The 8687-nt window shown below is 40.0% G+C and overlaps 1 pseudogene; it reads left to right on the forward strand.

Annotated features, from left to right (window-relative positions):
• The window catches only part of LOC112068238 (NLR family CARD domain-containing protein 3-like), a 13065-nt pseudogene extending 10571 nt beyond the window's left edge, over nucleotides 1–2494 (forward strand).
• Nucleotides 2495–8687: the final 6193 nt, after the last annotated feature.

Here is an 8687-nt window from a genome sequence, read left to right on the forward strand (position 1 = left end):
CTGTTTTCAGGTTGTGTTTCTACCATGCTTTTGTCATGTTGGTGTTGTACCATCGTTGTCATGTTGTGTTGCTACCATGTGTTTCATGTTGTGGTGCTACCATGCTGTTGTCATGTTGTGTTGCTACCATGCTGTTGTCATGTTGTGTTGCTACCATGTTGTTGTCATGTTGTGTTGCTACCATGCTGTTGTCATGTTGTGTTGCTACCATGCTGTTGTCATGTTGTGTTGCTACCATGTTGTTGTCATGTTGTGTTGCTACCATGCTGTTGTCATGTTGTGGTTGCTACCATTTGTCATGTTGTGTTGCTACCATGCGTTGTCATGTGTGGTGCTACCATGTTTTCTTGTTGTGTTGCTACCATGTTGTTGTTCATGTTGTTGCTACCATGTGTTGTCATGTTGTGTTGTTACCATGCTGTTGTCATGTTTGTTGCTACCATGCTGTTGTCATGTTGTGTTCTACCATTGTTGTCATGTTGTGTTGCTACCATGCTGTTGTCATGTTGTGTTGCTCCATGCTGTTTGTCATGTTGTGTTGCTACCATGCTGTTGTCATGTTGTGTTGCTACCATGTTGTTGTCATGTTGTGTTGCTACATGCTGTTGTCATGTTGTGTTGCTACCATGCTGTTGTCATGTTGTGTTGCTACCATGTTGTTGTCATGTTGTGTTGCTACCATGCTGTTGTCATGTTGTGTTGCTACCATGTTGTTGTCATGTTGTGTTGCTACCATGCTGTTGTCATGTTGTGTTGCTACCATGCGGTTGTCATGTTGTGTTGCTACATGCTGTTGTCATGTTGTGTGCTACCATGCTGTTGTCATGTTGTGTTGCTACCATGTTGTTGTCATTTGTGTTGCTACCATGCTGTTGTCATGTTGTGTTGCTACCATGCTGTTGTCATGTTGTGTTGCTACCATGCTGTTGTCATGTTGTGTTGATACCATGCTGTTGTCATGTTGTGTTGATACCATGCTGTTGTCATGTTGTGTTGCTACCATGTTATTGTCATGTTGTGTGCTACCATGCTGTTGTCATGTTGTGTTGCTACCATGCTGTGTTGTCATGCGTTGCTGCCTTCAGAACATGAGAACATATGAAAGCTGGTGGTTCCTTTTAACATGAGTCTTCAATATTCCCAGGTAAGAACTTTTAGGTTGTAGTTATTATAGGAATTATAGGACTATTTCCCTCTATACCATTTGTATTTCATATACCTTTGACTTTTGGATGTTCTTTTAGGCGCTTTAGTATTGCCAGATGTTTGGCTTGAAGTCAAAAGCTCTGCATCAAGCATTGCTAGGAGCTGCAGGCAAATGCAGTAAAGTGCTGTTTGAATGAATGCTTACGAGCGTTCTGCTGCTTACCACCGCTCAGTCAGACTGCTCTATCAAATATCAAATAATAGACTTCATTATAATATAATAAACACAGAAATATGTGCCTTTGGTCATTAATATGGTCAAATCTGGAAAATATAATTTAGAAAATAAAAAGTTTCTTCTTTCAGTGAAATACGGAACCATTCTGTATTTTATCGAGTGGGTGGCAACCCTAAGTCTAAATATTGCCTTTATTTAACTAGGCAAGTCAGTTAAGAACAAAATCTTATTTTCAATGATGGCCTAAGAACAGTGGGTTAACTGCCTTGTTCAGGGGCAGAACCACAGATTTTTACCTTATCAGCTCTGGGATTCAATCTTGCATACTTTCGGTTACTAGTCCAATGCTCTAACCACTTGGCTACCGCCCCTTAGTTAGCTAGTGATTATGTTAAGATTAATTGTTTTTTATAAGATACATTTAATGCTAGCTAGCAACTTACCTTGCCTCCTTGCAGCCACAAGGTCCTTGTGATGCTGCACTCACGTAACAGGTGGTCAGCCTGCCACTCAGTCTCCTCGTGGATTGCAATGTAATCGTCCATAATCAGCATCCAAAAAGGCAGATTAGCGATTGTTATGAAAACTTGAAATCGGCCCTACTTAATCGGCCATGCCGGTCGACCTCTAGACTGGATACTCAATACAATCTAAATCTGACACCTCACTGTCTGTCTTTTGACTGATACTGCTTTTTAAACTGGTCTGGTCAGTCTACTCAAATATTTGTGTTTTACATTTTTCTATCTACAAGCAATACTTTGATCATTTGTAATTTCTAATAATGATAGTTTCCTTTATGAATAGATACGGCAGGTTTCAGGACACTGATATATCTGAATATGTTTAAAAATATACTGCCACTATTTTCACCACCAAAGAATAACAGTGTGATTTTAATATGATTCGACTCTTTGCAGGCTGTCAGGCTGTCGATTCACAGAGGAAGGCTGTGCTTCCCTGGTCTCAGCTCTGGAGTCAAACCCCTCACACCTGAGAGAGCTGGACCTGAGTAACAATGACCTGAAGGATTCAGGAGTGAAGCTGCTCTCTGCTGTACTGGGGAATCCCCACTGTAAACTGGAGACTCTGAGGTCAGTATTCCTGTAGTATTCCTGTAACTGTTCACCAGATCCACATGTCTTTACCAGACACACATAGTCCACACCATATGTGTTTGGAAAGTGAAGCTTACAGTTTTACATTTGGTGCTATGCTCCAGTATTTTGCATTTGAGATACAATGTTTCATATTAGACAACAGTACAGAATGTCACCTTGTATTTAAAGGTATTTATACATATATATTTTACCGTTTAAAAATGAAAGCACAATATGTATCTAGTTCTCCCATTTGAAGAAGTCTTAATTATTTGGACAAATTCACTTATATTGTATTAAAGTATTCATAAGTTTAGTATGTGGTCCCATATTCCATTCCTGCAGTGATTACATCAAGCTTGTGATTCTACTAACTTGTTGAATTCATTTGCTGTTTGTCTTGGTTGTGTTTTGGATGTTTTTCCTAATAGAAACTGAATGGTGAATAATGTCCTGTCATTTTGGAGTCACTTCATTTGTATTGTCAGTAAGAATAGAAGATGTTTCTGAACACTTCTACGTTCATGTGGATGCTACCATGATTATGAATAATCAGGAATGAATCGTGAATAATGACGAATAACAACGTTATAGAGGCACAAATATCAAACCCTCTCTGTTATTGGTAATGGTGAGAGGTTAGAATGTTTTGTTTGTAGCCTACTGTTATTGGTAATGGTGAGAGGTAGCATGTTTGTTTGTAGCCTCTGTTATTTGGTATGGTGAGAGGATTAGCATGTTTGTTGTAGCCTCTGTTATTGTGTAATGTTGGAGGTTAGCAGGTTTTGTTGTAGTCGCTGTTATGGTATGGTGAGAGGTTAGCATGGTTTTGTTGTTAGTCTCTGTTATTGGTAATGGTGAAGAGGTTAGCATAGTTTTGTTGTAACCTCTGTTATTGGTAATGGTGAGAGGTTAGCAGGTTTTGTGGTAGCCTCTGTTATGGTAATGTTGAGAGTTAGATGTTTTGTTGAGTCTCTGTTATTGGTAATGATGGAGAGGTTAGTATGTTTGTATTGTAATCTCTGTTATTGTAATAGGTGAGAGTGTGCATAAGTTTTGTTGTAATCCTCTGTTTGGTATGGTAAGAGGTTAGCATGTTTTGTTGTAACCTCTGTATTGTAATGTGAAGGTTAGATGTTTGTTGTAGCCTCTTGTATTGGTAATGGTGGAGAGTTAGCATGTTTTTTTTGTAGCCTCTGTTTATTGGTATGGTGAGAGGTTATGATGTTTTGTTTGTAGTCCTCGTTATTGTATGCCTTGAGAGGTTTAGCATGTTTGTTGTACCTCTGTTATGGTAATGGTGAGAGGTTAGCATGTTTTGTGTAGCCTGTTTGTGTAATGGTGAGAGGTAGCAGTTTTGTTTGTAGTCTGCTGTTATTGGTAATGTGAGAGGTTAATGTGTTTGTTGTAGACTTGTTATGTGTATGGTGAGAGGTTAGCATTGGTTTTGTGTCAGCTCTGAGTTATTCGGTAAGGGTGAGAGGTTAGCATGTTTTGTTGTCCCTCTGTTATTGGTAATGGTGAGAGTTAGCATGTTTTTGTTGTAGCCTCTGTTATTGGGTATGGGTGCGAGGTGTAGCATGTTTTGTTGTAACCTCTGTTATTGGTAATGGTGAGAGGTTAGCATGTTTTGTTGTAACCTCTGTTATTGGTAATGGTGAGAGGTTAGCATGTTTTGTTGTAGCCTCTGTTATTGGTAATGGTGAGAGGTTAGCATGTTTTATTGTAGCCTCTGTAACTTTCTCATTCATTATTATTCATGATTCATTCATGATTTGTATTAATTCTGGCATCATCAGGATGAATTTAGTTGTGTTTAGAAACATGTTATTTACTCACTTAGACAGAAGATTAATCCAGTCATCATCCACCATTCAGTTACTGTTGGGCAAAACACAACTAAAACAAACTGCAAATAAAATCAACGAGTTTGGGACCAAATTCTAAACTTTTGACTACATTAAAACACTATAAGTAAAGGGTGTTGGTGAAATGGAGAAAGGTGGAGTCAGGCGCAGGACACAGAGATGAGTTTAGTTCGATAGTTTACTCAAAAAATGAGAATAATGTTCCAACACGGAACACAAAAATCCAAAGCACAAATAACACGAACCCACATGACAAACAATAACGCACAAAACAGAGAGGGAAGCCAGGGGTTTAAATAAGGAACATAATTGATGGAATAGAAATCAGGTGTGTAATTATGAAGACAAAACCAAACGAACATGAAACATGGATCAGTGGCGACTAGAAAGCCGGTGACATCGACCGCCGAACGCCGCCCGAACAAGGAGAGGGACCAACTTCGGCAGAAGTCGTGACAATAAGTGAATTGGTCAGAATACTAATGACTTGTTCAAATGGGGGGACTAGATACATAAAGTGCATTCATGTCTAAACAGTGAACGAGTATGAAAATATCCTCCAATGAAAGGTGACATTATACTGTATTAGCTTACCACAATAGCCAAACACACAAACGCATTTATTCACCGCAGAGGTAGCTTTCGCAAAAACCAGGTCGAGGCACAGACACAGTCTCAATGGGGATAGCTGAGCTGACTACACTGACTATGCTAGTGGCAGACTCCACTAAGCTGGCAGGCTGGCTAACAGCCTGCTGCCTGGCCTGCACCCTATTTCATTGTGGAGCTAGAGGAGTTAGAGCCCTGTCAATGTTCATAGATAAGATGAGAGCACCCCTCCAGCTAGGATGGAGTCCGCCACTCCTCAGCAGGTCAGCCTTGGTCCTGTTTGTGGGTGAGTCCCAGAAAGAGGGCCAATTATCTACAAATTCTTTCTTTTGGGAGTGGCTGAAAACAGTTTTCAACCAGCGATTGAATTGTGAGACTCTGCTGTAGAGCTCATCACTCCCCCTAACTGGGAGGGGGCCAGAGACAATTACTCGATGCCGACACATCTTTCTAGCTGATTTAAACGCTGAAGCTATGTTGTGCTTGGTGACCTCTGACTGTTTCATCCTAACATCGTTGGTGCCGACGTGGATAACAATATCTCTATACTCTCTACACTCGCCAGTATTAGCTTTAGCCAGCACCATCTTCAGATTAGCCTTAACGTCGGTAGCCCTGCCCCTGGTAAACAGTGTATGATCGCTGGATGATTCGTTTTAAGTCTAATACTGCGGGTAATGGAGTCGCCAATGACTAGGGTTTTTAATTTGTCAGAGCTGGGTTTTTAATTTGTCAGAGTGATATACTGTCACCTCATATGAAACCTTTAATTTCAAATCCAAAATACTGGATTATTGAGCCACATTTAAAATGTTAGCTTCATTGTCCAAATACATATGGTGTGGACTGTATACTCAATACAATCTAAATCTGATACCTCACTGTCACAACTTCTGCCGTAGTCGGTTCCTCTCCTTACCCGGGCGGTTTTCGGCGGTCGTCGTCGTCGGTCTTCCAGCCAACGCCTATCCATTTTTCATGTTCTATTTGTTTTGTCTTGTTTTCACACTCACCTGGTTTCAATTCCCTTAATTACATGTTGTATATTTTCCCTCTGTTTCCCCCATGTCCTTGTTGGGAATTGTTCTTTGTATGGATAGGTACCATTTGTTGTTATGGTGTGCGACGGGTATTGTACCCACTATCTTTATTTCGTATTATGTTGGTTTTCAGAGTTTTGTAAGCATTTATTAAATCTGTTTATACCAATTTCATTCTCCTGCGCTTGACTTCCCTGCCACCAGCACGCACCCCATGACACTCTAGACCAGGGGTGTCAAAGTCAAATGGACGGAGGGCCAAATAAAAAATTTAGCTACAAGCCGAGGGCCGGACTGTTCGAATGTTCATTGAAAATTTTTTAAATGACGCATATAGTCTAGTGAACCTAATTGAACCTACTGAAAACCTAACAAATATATTCCAATATGATCAGATAAATAAAGCAATATTTTCTTATGGCTCTGTCAGTAATCTTTAATTTTCAACAGACACAAAAGACAAATTTCCTTTATATAAAAATCCCCATAACATGAACATTAAAGTGAAAGAAACGGTATTCAAGGGCACAATCAGTAGCTATATTTTCTTATTTTAGGCAAAAGTGGGCTAAATTTACTTCAAAGAAAAAACAATAATAGCAATTTTCTATCATCCACTCAACTGAAATATTTTTTAAAATATAATTGGATTGAAATACAATAAAATAAAGTGCAAAAATCTATTAATCAGAAAACAACACTTTGTTTAAGGGAGAAGTAACATGCAGTGAAAACAAACTATGTAACATGAGAATAACTGTTGACTAAACTTGACACTGCAGAGATAGAAAAACTCTAAATATTATTGCACAGGTAGATGTTTCACTTGTTTGAGGTTCGAGCGGTGATAGTCTTGGTGGTGTCCCATCTTTCGCACAAGTTCATCAATGTTCGGGGTAAGCTCTGAAGCTGAGGAAATCCTCCAGAATTGATGCGGTGTTCAGCCAGTAAGTCGACTTCTGTGTGATCGTATTTGTTCAGTTCATCAAAGAAAACAGTTGTTCACACAGTATGTGCTGCCAAAACATAGCAAGTTTGAACGTTTTGATGGACAACTGGTCTACTCTTCTCGGCAATGGTGTTTCGCCTCAGACTCACATTTAAAAAAGTGCCTTTTTTCTGCGGCCAAAACTTCGTCACAAACTTTAATACTGCAGTTTTTGTGAAATCCCCCTCCGTAAATGGCCGGCTGTTTAGCGATCTCTTCTGCCAAATAAAACTGGCGCTGACAGCAGCTGAGCCCTTGTGATTGGCTTTTTTGAAACGAGCCTGTCGAGTTGGAGGCCTCGTTTTAATTCTCTGCCTTTGTCTAGCCTTTGTGTCCATGTGCCATATTCTTGTTTGTTCCGCGTGTTTTCGTTTCATAATGTCGTCTCAGATTATACGCTCTTTCAGTACCGGCCACGACTTTTGCGACACAGAAAACACGACAGGTTTTCCAGCTACCTCCGGTGAAGCATATTACATCGACTCCCCCTTGTTGAAACCCGCGGTTCTCAGTGTCCACCTTCCGTTTTGCAATTTTGATGGGTATGGAACTAAATAAGTGTTTTAAATTTTAAAAACTGTGATCTGACGCACTGCTGCCAATAAATATTGACAATGAAGCAGCTACTGCTCGGTGCGTCACCGTTGCATTGGTGGGAAATGTGTGTATTGGTGCGGGTAGTAAAGATCTGCGGGCTGCCCGGCTTTGCTGCGTTCTGCGGGCCGGCTTCAATAATAATCAAGATCATCCCAGGGGCCGCTAAAAACCTCTCGCGGGGCCGGATGGTGGCCCGCGGGCCTGATCTGACATATATGCTCTAGGACTTGTATATCTCAATACCAATCTAAATCTGATACCTCACTGTCTGTCTTTATGAGCTGATACTGCTTTTATAAACTTAGCTGGTGCATGGTCAGTCCTACTCAAATATTTGTGTTTATATCTTTCTATCGACACGCTAAAACTTACAATGTTGATACATTTTTGTGACTATTTGCCTAATCTGAACTTTCCTTATGAATAGATGAGGTGCGCAGGTTTCAGGACACGCTGATGTATATCTATGAAGTATGTTGAAAAATATACTGCCACTATTTTCACCACCATAATGAATAACATGTGTGATTTTAAATAGAATTTTACTCTTTGCAGACTCGTGACACATGCTGTCATAAACCTAAACACCAAAAGGGAAGGCTGTGCTTTCTTGTGCTCAGCTTCTGAGTACAGAACCCCTCACTACACACTGAAAGAAGCTGATTGATGACTGGACCAGTAACCAAGTGGACCTTGAAGGATTCAGGGACTGAAGCTGCTCTCTGCTGGACTGGGGAATCCCCACTGTTAAATGAGGACTCTGAAGGTCAGGTATTCCCTGTAGTTGGTCAACAATGATAACTGGTTCACCAGATCCACATGTGTTTACCAGACACACATAGGTCACACCATATTCTGTTGGACAGTGAAGCTTACATTTATACATTTGGTGCTAATGGCCCAGCATTGCTTGGATTTGAAAACACATTTCATATTAGGGAAGCGCCAGACAACAGAAGTGTCACATTTGTTATTTAAAGTTTACATATATAATAGTAGTTTTTACGGTAGAGTGAAAGCACTAGTATCTAGTTCTCCATTTTGAAAAAGTCTTTAAATTATTTGGACTAATTCATTTATATTGTATATAACAAATTTTCT

This window comes from Salvelinus sp. IW2-2015, unplaced genomic scaffold, assembly GCF_002910315.2.
Source record: "Salvelinus sp. IW2-2015 unplaced genomic scaffold, ASM291031v2 Un_scaffold330, whole genome shotgun sequence".
NCBI classification, from domain to species: domain Eukaryota; kingdom Metazoa; phylum Chordata; class Actinopteri; order Salmoniformes; family Salmonidae; genus Salvelinus; species Salvelinus sp. IW2-2015.